General features: G+C 43.4%; 1 protein-coding gene across 2 annotated transcripts in view; it reads left to right on the top strand.

The window, feature by feature from the left end:
• The window catches only part of DENND2A (DENN domain containing 2A), a 74,782-nt gene that overhangs the window by 3,242 nt on the left and 54,976 nt on the right, over positions 1 to 16,564 (top strand). The window contains exon 1 of one of the 2 annotated variants that reach the window (XM_075855895.1): positions 4,596 to 4,977. The exons of the other annotated variant lie outside the window; for it this stretch is intronic. The gene's annotated coding sequence lies outside the window, so the exon portion shown is untranslated. Of the gene's footprint in view, positions 1 to 4,595; positions 4,978 to 16,564 lie in introns of those variants that run through there. 2 annotated transcript variants of the gene reach the window in all.

The raw sequence follows: 16,564 nt of genomic DNA on the forward strand, positions 1-16,564 counted from the left end.
GTAACTCAGGATCAGTACAGGATAAGTAATGTAATGTATGTACACAGTGACACCACCAGCAGAATAGTGAGTACAGCTCTGGAGTATAATACAGGATGTAACTCAGGATCAGTACAGGATAAGTAATGTAATGTATGTACACAGTGACTCCACCAGCAGAATAGTGAGTGTAGCTCTGGAGTATAATACAGGATGTAACTCAGGATCAGTACAGGATAAGTAATGTAATGTATGTACACAGTGACTCCACCAGCAGAATAGTGAGTACAGCTCTGGAGTATAATACAGGATGTAACTCAGGATCAGTACAGGATAAGTAATGTAATGTATGTACACAGTGACTCCACCAGCAGAATAGTGAGTGCAGCTCTGGAGTATAATACCGGATGTAACTCAGGATCAGTACAGGATAAGTAATGTAATGTATGTACACAGTGACTCCACCAGCAGAATAGTGAGTGCAGTAATTCTCAATTGCTAATATAAAAATGCTTGTATAATAATTAGTTATATATACCAGTAGGGGGCACTGTACTACAATGTACATCAATGCTACTAATAAAGTAAACAATCAAGAGCTTGCAGCAGTAAAAAAAGATGTGATGACTTTCATCTTGTATCTCCGCAACTAGACCCTGGGTCTTTCATGGCACATATTCCTGTCGACCATTACGTCTGAAATTACGGAGCTGTTCTCAGGAGAAGACAGCTCCGTCATTTCAGATGTAATAGCTCGTACTCGCATTTTGCGAGGCGTCATTGACAGCCGTAATTTAGAGCTGTTCTTCATTGACTTCAATGAAAAACGGCTCAAATTACGTTGCAAAGAAGTGTCCTGCACTTCTTTGACAAGGCAGTCATTTTACGCGTCGTCGTTTGACAGCTGTCAAACGACGACGCGTAAATGACAGGTCGTCGGCACAGTACGTCGGCAAACCAATTCAAATGAATGGGCAGATGTTTGCCGACGTATTGGAGCCGTATTTTCAGGCGTAAATCGAGGCATTATACCCCTCGTTTACGCCTGAAAATAGGTCGTGTGAACCCAGCCTTAAGAGACTTGGGACGACTTTTTAATACATTTACTCTGCCGACTCTCACCGGTTTCCCACAGTCCTGTGTTAGGACTAGGCTGCAGTAATCATCATCCCCAGCAGGTACTATGCTAAGAATTTTGTATCTAGTTTTCTAAAGAACATGGCCCCTTATTCCATATGGTTCTTAAATTGACCACTAGGGGGCAGCAGAGATCTTCTTGAATTTTGGAGAATGTTGTCCTGGTTGTCTTTCAACCCAAGACCCTGTGTTACAAGACTAAGGGTATGTTCACAGGAGGGCATCCGTAACGGCTGAAATTACGGGGATGTTTCAGCCTGAAAACATCATCGTAATTTCAGCCGTAACGGCATGTGCAGGCGCTTGAACGCCGCGTCCATTACGGACGTAATTGGCGCTGCTATTCATTGGAGTCAATGAATAACGGCTCCAATTACGGCCAAAGAAGTGACAGGTCACTTCTTTGACGCGGGCGTCTATTTACGCGCCGTCATTTGACAGCGGCGCGTAAATATACGCCTCGTGTGAACAGACAAATGTCTGCCCATTGCTTTCAATGGGCAGATGTTTGTCAGCGCTATTGAGGCGCTATTTTCGGACGTAATTCGGGGCAAAAACGCCCGAATTACGTCCGTAATTAGTGCGTGTGAACATACCCTTAAAGAGGCTCTGTCACCACATTATAAGTGCCCTATCTCCTACATAATGTGATCGGCGCTGTAATGTAGATTACGGCTGTGGTTTTTTATTTAGAAAAACGATCAATTTTGAGCAAGTTATGACCTATTTTATATTTATGCTAATGACTTTCTTAATAGACATCTGGGCGTGTTTTTACCTTTTGACCAAGTGGGGGTTGTAAAGAGAAGTGTATGTCGCTGACCAATCAGTGACCAATCAGTGATCAATCAGCGTCATACACTTCTCTCCATTCATGTACTCAGCACATAGTGATGATGCGAGATCATGCTGTGCTGTCACTTACTCACACATTAACTTTACTGAAGTGTCTTGAGAGTGAATAGACATCACCTCCAGCCAGGACGCGATGTCTATTCACACTCCTGACACTTCGGTAACGTTTGTGTGGAACTTACAGTACAGCACAGCGTGATCACACTGTGCTGTCATTTACAGTGTGATCTCGCGAGATTACGCTTGCTGTCATTAAGTCCCACACAAACGTTACCGAAGTGTCGGGAGTGTGAATAGACATCGCGTCCTGGCTGGAAGCCTCTTTAAGGTAAAATCCTGTCTTTTTAATACTTCCCTGATTGTGATTCTCAAGGGCCCACTCACTGGGTGACTGCTGCCAATAGAGTACTGTGGCCTTCTGACTTACGAACCGGCACCATTTATGGGACCCGCGCTGTTGCTGTATCTTGACAGGTTTACCTGAAAATTGGCAAATCAATACATAGTTAAAGGGCACATGTCACAAGACCGAGCCACCGATCTGAGGGCATCTATGAGACATCAAATACAAGCCCTTGATTCTAGTGCCCTCTTGGCTAGTTAAATGCAGGGCCGGCCTTAGGAGTCTCCAGCCTTTGCTGAAGGGGGCGCCACAGTTGGCCTGGCACTCAGGGCTTTTGACCACCATATACCTTAATATTAATTATATAGCAGTATTATTTGCACATGGTATAATTGTTTTAGATTATTTTATCTATGGAGTTATTTGGTGACTGTATGTTGGTATTATGTGAGCGCTGTATGTTGGCATTTACCTTGGCATTGTTATTTGCAGTGTGTGCCGGTGGTGGCACTGTATAGGATTGTTGTATAGACAACGTCATGGAAAGGCTATCTGGTCAACATTTGGCAATGTTATTTGGGCACCATCCTGTATGTTGGGGTTATTACGGAGGACGTCCAACAGAAGGTACGGTACAGGGCACCATCCAACCTAAGTCCAGCCCTGCTAAAAGGTCTCGTGTGGGGGTATCTTTACCATCTTATTAGAAAACATTTCCATGCCCCTACTCCCTGACTTGGGAAGCAATTTCCCCTCCCCCTCCTTTTTTAGACATCTCATCCTGCAACAGTAAAACACATTGTTACACATAAAGGCAATATAAGAAGCATCTACAACAAAAAAAAAGGAAAAAAGTTATGGGGCCCCTAATGCTAAAAGTGCCACAGTAGAATTTCCTATTAAACCATGTGGTGTGCCTAGCATTCAAGTGAATAGGACTAAGCTGCAATACCAGACACAGCCAGTAGACAAGAGTGGCGCTATGTCTGGGAAAAAAAAGCTACACTCAAACAAACCCCATTGATATCTTTTCTAGAATGGACCCCTTTGACGTTAACATAACTTAGAGTAGCGCTCTCTGATTCCAGTGTTGTTTTTCTTTTTGTCCTGGATCACCTCCCCCCCCCCCTTTTCCAGAGATATGAACCACTGCTGTGTTGGCTCCCTTTATGCTGATTTGTTGTAGTTAGCCAACAGGGAGTGAACTACCCCCAAGATGCCTCACGCCGATTGGTCAGCATCAGAGACAGGGAAGTTAGCTCAACCCCGTTGGCTAACTACAGCAAGTTAGCATATAGGAAGCCAACATATCAGTGGGCCATATCTCTGGAACGGGGGGGTCCAGGAAAAAAAGAAAACCAGCGCTGAAATCAGGGAGACAGTGCTATTTAGGTCAGTAAAACTAGCTAAACTTATATGACAACGTGACAAGTCCTCTTTAATGGCAATGGATGATTTGATATTGTTTTTACTTACTGGTATAAAAAAAATCTATGTACAAACAGTCTATATTTATATTTGCCGTTTTAATTTATTTTTATTTTATTTTTTCAAATAGAAATAAATAATTATTATTTTTTTTACTGCTGCACTATTTTTATACCAACAAAAGAACATTAAAAAAGAAAAAAAATTAAGGCTAATAGTTGTTTTATTACTTTCTGGTAAAAAAATAAATAAAAAATAAATAAATATATATATATATATAGCACACTCCAAGATACGAGACAGCACTCCAATAGTAGTGAAAAATAGGATCACTTTAATCCCCCGTTTTGCAACGTTTCAGCCCTACTCCATGGGGCCTTTCTCAAGCAATCATATATATATATATTTATTTATTTTTGTGTTTGTGCATCGATAGGTAACAATTTATTATTTTAACTTTTTTGACATTTTTGTATTATTATTGTTTTTTAAATACCGACAATGAACTCCCAGTCACACCTCAATTGCCGGCTTGACTTTCGAACTCTACTTTGATAAATACCCCTATGCCTCTTCAAACACCCACAAAGGTTAAAAAAATGCCATTATCTCCGTCATCATAGGGATGACCCGAATTGCATTCACTGCGGGCCCCCCCCTTGGGGACAAAATGGTTAAAATCCCTACTCCTAACCCCCCCCCCAACTGTAAGGCCCATCCTGTATTCAGGGGGCTACAGGTTACCATAGAGATAGAACCTTTCCCCAGCCAGCTGCAGATGAAGAAGTCAGAATGGGTCAGGCTTGCAGGGTGGGAAGCAGGAGGAGGAGGAGGAGAAGAGAGGAGGAAACAGAGAAACTCCAAAGAGACAGAGGGAGAGAGAGAGCACAAGAATTTCCAGCAATCGCATAGGAAAAAAAAAATACCCATTATCAACAGGGACATAAAGGCTACAGGATGTATGGAGGAGGGGAGGCAGCTGGGGAAGAGTAGGGATCCTGCAAGCCTCTTCCATTTAGTCTGAAGAAGAAGAAGAAGAAGAAGAAGAAGAACTCGGCGCAAGGGGAAAAGTTTTTTCGTTTTCTGAGAGGATTTGGAAGTTTAACAAAAGAGAGGAGGAGGAGGAGGAGGAGGGGGTTATGGATCCAGATGCTTATTCCGATCCCTGCTTTTTTCTCAAGTTACACAAGATGAGGGAGGAAGAGAATGAAGCGGCTCCCTGGGTTTTAAAAGAGGTATATTTTTTTTTATTTTACGGCTATGACTTTAGAGGTATTTTGTGTATTTTATTTTTATGTGTCGCTTTAAATGGTTTTGTATTTTTGTAGAGAAAAAAAAAAAGTTGGCAAAAAGTTTTGTGAAGGGAGTCGGTTGTGTGTGAACGCGGTGAATTGGGTCGAAATGTAGTAGGATAGTGTTTAATATGTTATGGGTGTATTATTTGAGGCTTTACATAGGACTGCAGGTAGAGTTATCGAGTTTGAAGATGTATGAAAGGCACTGGTAAGTGACCAATTCAGCTCTGCTCCATCTGACAATCTGAGCTCTGCTGCATCTGACAATCTTATATTTGCTACATCGTCAATCTGAGCTCTGGGATATCTGACACATATTTGCTACATCGGATAATTTTAGTTTAGCTGGCTCTGATAAACTCAGCTCTGCTCCATCTGACAGTGTTAGATCTCCATCAGATAATCTCAGCCCTGCTACATCTGGCCTATTAGCGCTTCCCACTTGGCACCCAGTGCACATACGCTGTCAGTGTGCCCCCCAACCCACAGATATGCCCCTGCTTTAATGTGGCAAGGAGGGCAGTATCCCTTCATATTATAAATGAATGGCGGGCATGCCTATGTATATCATGTACTAATCCTAATCCCTGAGGAATAAGACATGTTTCTTTTATATCAGCGTCCTGAACCCAGTAGACATTGAGTGAATCCAGTTTGTGGGAGGGGTATCATCATATTGAAGGCTTTCATTCATCTGATTCTTTTCACACTAATTTATCCACTAGATGGTGCTGATATTTTCATGAGAAATAAACACAAGCCATGTTCACATGTCTCTGTAGTGGATTATAATGGGAATGATGTATGTCCTATCTTCAAGTCGTAGTAACATATAATACCCCTCTTATTTCATGTTAGGGTTATATAGCTGACCGGATCGGGGTTATAAGGTCACTTGACCTTTGCCTAAAGGAGCAGCCTATTGACAATCCAATGTGGCATTTTCTAGGCCATAGGGGGCGCAATGGTACAAGACCTTTTCTTCGTAGCTCGGTCGTGCAGTTACCCTTCCATGATCGCTGCGGCACTAATATCTTGGCCCTGCGTCATGGTTGCATTTGGTTGCCCAGAAAGAACTCTGCTGCTCCCTCCAGAATCAGAGGAAGATATACTGACCAAGATATCCTCATTCCAGCACTAGCAGCCAAATGGCTCACTTTCTGGCAATGCAGTAAATGTGGATGACACTTTTAGCTCTGGAGGTGTCACCGATGCTTCTTGGCCGCTGTTGCTAGGCAACAACCTGTTTAGTTCCACATAATCAATTAGCTCCCCTTGAATGATTACAGTTCTCCTTTAAGACTCTTTACTATTGGAGTGGAAAAATGTTGTGGGTCTGGAAATACGTGAAAGTTGCAAATAAGTCGTGGACTATCTGCGGCATTGTCCCTGCTTACAGTTTACGGGACTCTCTTCCACAGTGATTGATGACGCTGAACATCCTGCCGGTATATTGTGTGTGTTTTTGTGGCCGGGTGCATAATTCCCTGGCAGACCAGCTGAGTTTACGGCAATATTCGCAGATCTGTGAATATCTGACTTGGCTCACTTTTCTAACCTTCGCCTTAGATAAATTCATAGTTTTGACTTTGTCACCATCACCCAGTTTCAAGAAAATAATAAAATGTGGCATCCAAACCAAAATAATAATAAAAAAAATATGTTTTTGTTCCTTTAAGAGATGGGTGACTACTTCCAGCTCCCACAGGTGTTGTCACCCAGACTCCCTAATGACCAATCCGCTTGGTTGTTTGATGAAACATCTCACCCTACCATATAGCGACATCAGTCAGATTTGTTGCCCAGAATACAGAGGAAGCAGAGTGACAACCCACATGGAAACAATTGGCCGCCATATTGGTTGTCACCAGTTTAGCCAGCCGGAAATAGATATTAACTTTAATAGAGTTGAACATGTGTGTAAACCGGGAACCAGGACCCACTGAAGATTAAAGGGGTTGTACAAGATTAGAAAAACATGGCTCCTTTTTCCAAATCAGTGCCACACCTGTATACAGGTTGTATGTGGTATTGCAGCTCTCTTCTATTCACTTCAATGGGGCGGAGCTGCGATACCTGACACAACCAGTGGGCAGGTGGGACGCTGTTTCTGGTAGAAAGCAGCCATGTTTTTCTAATCTTGGACAACCCCTTTAACGTGTCCTAAAAGTATTTTGGGGGAAGACCCTTTTCAATAACAGACCCCTAGATGGGTCAGCGGTGAAGGTCAAAAGGGTTTTCACAGGCCCAGATTCAGGAGCAGGCACATGTGGGCAGATGCTAGGCGCAACTTGATGTGGGCCCATGCCAGTCTGGATTTACATGTCCTAGGCTTGTCAAGAAAAAGATGGGGTTGACAAGGGGCCCTGGGTTCTTCGGTCCAATCTCAGGAAGATCTCGAGTACTTAGTCAACATGAGGACTTTACAAGTGGTCAACACCAACCATCTAGATAGAGCGGACGTAGTCAAGTGGGGCTCCAGAGAAGAAAACATAAGGACCTTCCCCTGGCACTGTTTTATGCCACCACATCCGTCCATTTTGGAACATCTTTCCCAACCCTTGTAGGAGAAAAGATTAGTGAGACCATGGGATTGGTTTCTGTCTACCCGTGGAGGTGGTGACTTGTGCGGGTTCACATCACCCATTGGGAAGGTTATGGAGGCACCTGAGATGTGGGTCTCCATCTCCATGGTCTGGTCATGGCCAACTGTAGGGTCCTCATCTTGATCCTCACCAGTTCTTATGGTCTCAGTAGGTCTTCATGTAGAACATTTTCTTGTCCTACTCTTCCGAGTCTCACGCTCTAATTCTAAACTGTTCCCCCTTCACAGTAAACCCCAATCACATATCTCCTGTACGTATACTGTATATATGATCTTTTTTTATATGGTTCCTCAGAAGAGGAAGTACATTACGTAATGAGAAACAGATCCAAATTCTTCACTATGGAATTTGATCTGCTGTATGTTACAAACCTTTCACCGCTAATTAGAAATGGCTGCCAAACGTTGTGACTTCACCGGGTTCAGAAAGGTGACTTCCTATTGGCTGGATTCATAGAAATATCGGTAAATTGATAGATTTCCTGAGGTGAAGTATCAGATGATCCAAGTTTAAGAGTGGTGGAAAATCATGGAAGATTGTCCCGTAGGTTTCTCCGTAACTTCATATTCTATTTTCCTTATTTTTTTCTCCTTTCGAGACGAAGTCAAGCCATTTATAAATGTTTTACCTGCTGAGCGGCTAAGGCTGGCCATACACATTAGATAGCTGTCGGACGAATGTTGGGCCAACAGCTATTCCTCCCGATCCCGCCATACACATGGACGCTTGGACGACACGTGCTGTTCAGGGAGAGTTACGAGGCTGTCATACACATTAGATGGTCCGCCGATCCTGCCAAAATCAGCAGGTTCGGCCAACGTTACTCTAACGTGTATGGCCACCTGAATTGTTGTCAGGGCATGGATGAACATTGAGGAGGTGCCAGGACGGCACAAGTTTTTTTTGTTTGGTGTGACTACCTAGAACAGTTCCTACGATGGCACCTGTGGAGAAAGGGAGGTCCATCCAGGGTCACATCACACATAGGGTGTAGGGCCAGGCAGAGTTGGGTTCCCCTCTTCTCAGGTCATATTTCACTTGCATGGGCCGCGCCTATGACACATATGCTCTTGCCCCAAAACATTACATTCAATTGGCACCCTAATGGGGTAGGACATTGCTCCTCACTTGTGTGGTCTACTTTATGGTTTCAGAATGACTTTATTGGTTTTATTGCTATTTAAAGGGCTGTTCCCATAATATATATTTATCGCTTATCACAGGATAGGTGGTAAATATCTGATCGGTGGGGGTCCGACAGCTGGGACCCCACCAATCACAAGCCTACCTCGCCGTTCCTGGGAGCCCCATAGTGCACATGCTCTGCCTCTGCTCCATTTATTTCTATGGGGCTGCCGAAGATGGCGCTCTGCAGTCCCATATAAAGGAATAGAGCAGTGGTCCATAATGCGCACAACTGCTCCATTCTTATGGGGCTCTCAGGAACAGCAATAAAGCCCGTTCTCGTGATCGGTGGGGGTCCCAGCGGTCAGACCCTCACCAATCAGATATTTATCACCTACCCTGTGAATAGATGATAAATAATGATTAAGGGGAAAAAACCCTTTAAGCAATTCCCTATTCTGTTCTTAAAGCGATAGTCTGATTTTTTTATTTTCAGGAAACAGCGCCTCTCTTGTCCATGGGTTGTGTCTAGTATTGCAGTATAGCCTGCATCTCAGACGAGTGGGGAAATTACTATTGCAAATTTCCCATTCAGGTGTCTAAAAAAGTTGTGTTACAACCAATACGTTCGACATTATAGCTTCCTTAGTGGTTGATACCCACCTTTCCGATAACCCTGAATGCCAAATCTGCCGAAGTTATGCAGGAATATAAAAGTTGGGATATGGTTATGCCACATTTGCAATTCAGGAGTCTGGGAATGCTGCTTGACAGCCAGTACTTCTGACTTTACAGCTCCCATAAAAGGCTGACACCCAGCTTTCCCATAAACCTGAATAACAAAGCTGCCTAATTTATGCAGGGATATGAGAGCGAGGAAATGGTTATTGCAAATTTGCCATACAGGAGCCTGGCAAAGCTGTGTAACAACCAATACATCCAACATAACAACTCCCTTAGGGGTCGACACCCAGCTTTTCATTACTCCTGAATGGCACATCTCCCCAAGTTATGCAGGAATATGAAAGCGGTTATATGATTACTGCAGTCTTGCCATTTAGGAGTCTGGCAAAGCTGTGTGACAACCAATACATCTGACATTACAACTCCCTTAGGCGTTGACACCCAGCTTTCCCTTACTCCTGAAGGGCACATCTCTCCAGGTTATACAGGAAATAGAGAGCGTGACTATAACTACATTCAGGAATATGGGAAAGCTGTGTGACAAGCTATGGTTGGGGCATTACAGATCCCACAACGGTTGACACACCACTTTCCAATACTCCGGAAGGGCAAATCGATAATCAGAGACAAGGAGTAGGAATATGATTATTGCAGATTTGCCATTTAGGAGTCTGGGAAAGCTGTGTGATGTCTGATATGCTCTTTACAGGTAGTTATTATTCATAGCTCACAGATATAGTAGTTCTCTCATTTATTACACGTCTATAAATAATAGATCGCCTCCGCGTCACGCCTAGCTGTAATTACCCGCACTGATGTCTCATGGGTATTCCTATAAGGGCATGACCACACGTGGCGGATTTCCTCCGCAACTGTCCGCATCAATGCCGCACAGAATCTGCGTTGCAGATTCTGCTGCGGATCTGCACAAAATGTGCAGTAAATTGATGCGGACTAGCTGCTGCGGACTGCGGTAAAAGTGCTTCCCTTCTCCCTATTCAGTGCAGGATAGAGAGAAGGGACAGCACTTTCCCTTGTGAAAGTCAAAGAAATTCATACTTACCGCCCGTTGTCTTGGTGACGCGTCCCTCTTTCGGCATCCAGCTCGACCTCCCTGGATGACGCGCCAGTCCATGTGACCGCTGCAGCCTGTGCTTGGCCTGTGATTGGCTGCAGCCGTCACTTAGACTGAAACGTCATCCTGGGAGGCCGGACTGGAGACAGAAGCAGGGAGTTCTCGGTAAGTATGAACTTATATTTTTGTACAGGTTGCTGTATATTGGGATCGGTAGTCACTGTCCCGGGTGCAGAAACAGTTACTGCCGATCGCTTAACTCTTTCAGCACCCTGGACAGTGACTATTTACAGACGTCTCCTAGCAACGCTCCCGTCATTACGGGAGCCCCATTGACTTCCTCAGTCTGGCTGTAGACCTAGAAATACATAGGCCCAGCCAGAATGAAGAAATGTCATGGCAAAAAAGCAAGACGCATCCGCAGCACACATAACATGTGCATGACAGCTGCGGACTTCATTGCGGAAATTAGAATCTCCATTGAAGTCAATGGAGAAATTCCGCCATGAGTCCGCCACTGCTCCGCAACAGACAGAGCATGCTGCGGACACCAAATTCCGCTCCGCAGCCTATGCTCCGCAGCGGAATGTTACGCATCGTCTAAACGAACACTTCTAAATAGAAGTGGAAGTCAATGCAGAAACGGCTCCGCTGCGGATTAACGCTGCGGAGTGTCCGCAGCGGAATTTAAGTGAAATTCCGCCACGTGTGAACCCAGCCTTAGAATGACAGCTCGGGTGGTTATTTAGTAACGGAACGTCCTTTAGTGATTGACAAAGAAAAATGATCGTGTTGTTTTGTTTCTATATTTACCCCCATTTTCTGTGCAACAGCTAAACAAATGTGACAAGACAATAGAATGTGGGGCCCCGACGCAGCAGGCGAGATAATCAGGGCAGGAAGGGAGCCGGAAAAAGAGACGCTGACGAGGAAACGATCATGACAAAAACATGTAAACGGCCCGTGGAGGCAGATAATGGTCACAGGACGAGCGCCGGCTCATTATCTCCTGATATTTCCCCCTTGTACATGTAGAAAATGGCGAAAGCGCCAATGGCCGGTTGCGATTGCTGATTATGGAGTCATGATGTCCTGTTTACACAAAACGGTTATTAAATAGTCCGAACGATTGCGGGCATTTATAATGGCCTAAGGTCAAAGAGCAAATTGATGAACGATAAAGATTTAATCCATAGCCGACAAAACCAAAAAGGGCCCGGTCATTTCTCCTGACGTCTGTTTTAGTACATACTTGTATTCCCCATATAATAACAAATATAAATCAAATTTTTTTTTGTCATTCCTCTGTTATTCCTCCTGGAAACGCATGAATAGATGGGTGTTACCATTCTCCTTGTCAGTAGGGCGTGTCTGATACTGTCAGTACTGATTGGACAGTGTTAGATTGTATAGAGACATGCTTCATTGACAAGGGAAATGGTTATGCCCAATTTTTTCATACATTTCCAGGAGGAATAACAGAAGACATCACAATGCTGAGTTCTAAGAAAGGATGCTCCAGCATTGCTATTTCAAGGGAAATACATGTACTAAAACAGACATGTCAGGAGTACTGAGTGATTCTCTTTAGTACCGTCATTGTATTATAAACACCGCAAAAAATTTTTTACATTCCGCAGCGTTTTTCACGAGAAATTGACATGCTGCAAATTGAGAAACTGCACATCAGGTTAATTTCCACACTGCTTTGCTGCTGATTTTTTCCGCTGTGTGTAGATGAGATTTGTTAAAATCACATCGTTTGCTGCTACTGTGATACGCTGCGCAATTTCAGCACAGAAAATCCGGTCGGAAATTTCAGTGTTTACGCTACGTGCGGACGTTCCCTTGAAGTGAAAGTCGGGGTGAAAGCTGGAAGTAGTCATTGCCCGGGGTGGAGGCGCACATCCATGCCCATGGATCCATAGGTGTCTTCTGGTGTAAGCGGCTCACTCTGATTTTGTTGACCGCGATCTGAGCGCATTTGCGGCTTGCCGGAAGACACCTATGGATTCCCCCGATTGGCGGGGACCACGTAGGACTTGTCACTTAAACCACCCTGAGTTGGCCTTTTCTGCTACTTTTAGTTTTGTTGTTCTATCTGTCTCTGGAAAAGCTGCGTGAAAACCAATATGGCCGCAATCACAGCTCCTTTTATTACAGTCCTGAGGAATATATTACTACATAACTAAACAGGTTTGCCATTCCGCAGACTAAAAAAGCTGAGTGACAACCCCTGTGAAGCCTGTAAGGGGGAGGCCATATTGGTTTGGTGGCCATATTGTTTGTCTGTAATATTTTCTATACTGTACTTAGTTTTTATTTTTTAACATCAACCAAAAATTTTAATAGACGTGACATTACCCGCTGAAATAAAAGAAAATGGGAGAGAAATTGGAGGGAGATTTATCAAAACCGGTACAAAGGAAAAGTGGAGCTGTTGCCTATAGCAACCAATCAGATGTCAGCTCTCATTCTTCAGAGGACCTTTTGAAACTGTAAGAGGCATTCTGATTGGTTGCTATGGGCAACTACTCCACTTTTCCTTTGAACCAATTTTGATAAATCCTCTCCACTAAATCGTCCTCTTCAGTAAAGTTGTAGAAATTTGTGTACTCAATAGACCATATAGGGTCAATGGGGTCGTACGCAGGTGGTAACTGTCGTACGACGGATCCAGCATTGTCTTGGGTTCCATTATAAAAGGAAGACACAACGCAGATGTGGACAGATAATCTTTTTATTCAGCCGTTTATTAGTTGTATTCATATCTAGGAAAGCTGGGCGTCTACGACCAATATGGCAGCCATTGCATCTCTTCCAAGGCTCGTCACCGAGCTTTACCATAATCCTAAGGCCTTATTCACACGGCCGTGTTCGGACCATATGTCGGCCGCATTTCCCGGACCGAACACAGTTCAAGGAGCCGTTCTCCTAGCATCATAGTCATCCATGACGCTGTGAGTCACTGTCTTCCCGTGGGACTACTATCCCGTATTGAAAACATGATTATAGTAAGGGACAGTATTCCCGCGGGGAGGCAGGGACACCCAGCGTCATACATAACTATGATACTAGGATTACGGCTTCCGGAACTGTGTTCGGTCCCGGAAATTGGGCCGACTTATGGTCCGTATCTTACGGACCGAACACAGCTGTGTGAATACGGCCTAAAAGACACATCCTCTTAGGGTATAGGAATAATTCCGCTGCGGATTTTGCAGTTCTACAGGGATGTGGAAATCGGGGATGTGAGTGCTGCAGATTTGTTATACAGGAGTCTGGGAAAGCTGGGTAACGCTTCCATAGATATTTATTGTGAGTGTCGGATCACGGCAATAATTGGTAAGGGGAGAAAATTAGCGTTCCATCGCATGCGCAATTTAATCGCATCTCCTGGGTGACGCCATGTCTTGGTGTAGTTAAAAACACCCATATTGCTGCAGATCAATGTGCTGGACGAGAAAGGGTTAAATGCTCCTGACCATCCCCACCCCCCCGCTCATGCAAAAAAAATCTGGATTTGTTTTGAGGACTGATTGAAGACCTGCAGGTTTTCCAAGAACTAGTATCCCAAGTGGAAAACCCAACGAAGGCCAAATCTCTTCCAGGAACGGAGGGAAAGAGGAGGATGCAATACATTTAGCCCAAAATATAGGTTCCTTTTTTTTTCCTTTTTGTTAAAGCGGCTGGAAGGTGGTAATCTGATGCTGCTAGCGGACTGCGCATTCCTGGGGACCCAGGAATTTCAGAAACAAGAGACTTAAAAAAAAAATCAGGTACAGACAAATGTGCTTCACTTCAGTGTGTCCTTTTTTTTGTATTTTTATTTTATTTTTGGAAGGCCAATGCAAGAAAAACTTGATTTGGTTAAAAAGTTGCCCAGGGTTAATTTACAGGACAGAAGCAAAGCCTGAACTTCTACTACAACACCCAGCATGCTCTACTTAAATTGCACTCATAGTTACATCGAAATGTGAGGCTAAAAAAAAAGTCCATCCTGATCAGTCTATTATCCTGCAATGCGGATCCAGAGGAAGGCAAAAACCTCATTGGAAAGAACTTAATTATCCTCATTTTAGGGAAAAATTCCTTCTCGACTCCAATATGGTAATCAGAATATATCCCTGGATCAATGACCCATCTCCAGAAATCTAGTAATATTATTACACTGAAGAGGCGTCCAGGCCCCTCCTGAACTCTCTCAGTTAGAAAGAAATCTTATTTCCTCTGGGAACATCACACACACACACACACACACACACACACACAATTACTTTCTTAATAGACAACTGGGCGTCTTTTACCTTTTGACCAAGTGGGCGTTGTACAGAGGAGTGTATGACGCTGACCAATCGGTGACCAATCAGTGACCAATCATCGTCATACACTTCTCTCCATTCATGTCCATTTGTATTCACTTACTGAAGTGTCTTGAGAGTGAATAGACATTGCCTCCAGCCAGGACGCAATGTCTATTCACACTCCCGACACTTGGGTAACGTTTGTGTGGGACTTCATCACAGTACAGCGTGAACTCGCAAGATCATGCTGTGCTGCATGAGTAAGTCCCACAAAAACTTTACCGGAGTGTGAATAGACATCGCGTCCTGGCTGGAGGCAATGTCTATTCACTCTCAAGACACTTCAGTAAGTGAATACAAATGGACATGAATGGAGAGAAGTGTGTGACGATGATTGGTCAAAAGGTAAAAGACGCCCAGTTGTCTATTAAGAAACTAATTAGCATAAATCTAAAATTGCTCATAACTTGCTCAAAAATTATCGTTTAAAAAAATAAAAAACACTTGTTATCTACATTACAGCACAGGGCACTTATAATCTGGTGACAGAGCCTCTTTAAGTATCTTTTTCACATCTATAATCTACTTATCTCATATCTGTTTTTTATTCTTTTTCATATCTATCTATCTATCTATCTATCTATCTATCTATCTATCTATCTATCTATCTATCTATCTATCTATCTATCTATCTCATATCTATCTATCTATCTATCATCTATCTATCTATCTATCTATCTATCTATCTATCTATCTATCTATCTATCTATCTATCTCATTCTCGGACAGGGCTTGTGCAGGAAACTAAACATTGGGAAATATGCATAAGACAAAGTATGTTGGGATATTGTTGATAATGCTATTCCCTAATAAACAAATAAAAGTTCACTAAGTGTTTCCCCCCCAAAAAAATCACCAGTAAACAGAATGGAAATCTCTGGGAAAAACTGATAAGCTATGGTATAGGTTTGTTCCGAGTCTGAGGGGGTGGAGCATGACACATGGATTCTCTTTAGTGATCTCTAAATCATGCTCCGCCCACTTAAGGCCTGCATTAGGCATAAGACAGTGTATCAGTTCTGCCTGGAGTGGTCCTTTAAGTCCTGATAGATCCCTAGAAAATAATCACAATGGGAAACTCCAATTTTTTCCTTAAAGAGACAGGAGCAGACTGCCAGATACCGTGACGCAGTTCAGAAGATATGGTTCATGTTCTGGCCGCACATCAGATATTGGTAATTTTGTATTGCGGATAATCAAATACGGTTTGTTTACAGTGAAACTTAAATCCTAAAACAAAATTTTTCCACGTTGGGCCCCCCTGGTGATTGAGAATTAGTGATGTGATCTGTTGTGACCGGGATCCTGTTAATCTGTGACTAAATGAAATAGCGTAAGTGAAGGAATGGACTATGACCTTGATTTTCCATGTGGAACAATGATTCCTATTGTAGCAAAAGTCATTTATCTGCATTGTCGCAACATTATTTAGGACAGTGTGACGTGCATTTTAGGGCCGTATTAACACCCTGAGCCCCACGCTGTTTTACTGCACAAATGTTCGATTATTATAGGGTTTTGTGGTGATGTAACTTCAGTTCATTAGACTTTCATGGGGTCCGGGTGTTGTGGCCCTAAAATGCAGCCATATTACAGCCATTAATCACTGAGAAAAAGTCCTATATCCTCTACAAATAGTACAACAAGTTCCCATGGCCCTCAGGAGTGCACTT

Source organism: Rhinoderma darwinii, chromosome 3 (assembly GCF_050947455.1).
Source record: "Rhinoderma darwinii isolate aRhiDar2 chromosome 3, aRhiDar2.hap1, whole genome shotgun sequence".
NCBI classification, from domain to species: Eukaryota; Metazoa; Chordata; class Amphibia; order Anura; family Rhinodermatidae; genus Rhinoderma; species Rhinoderma darwinii.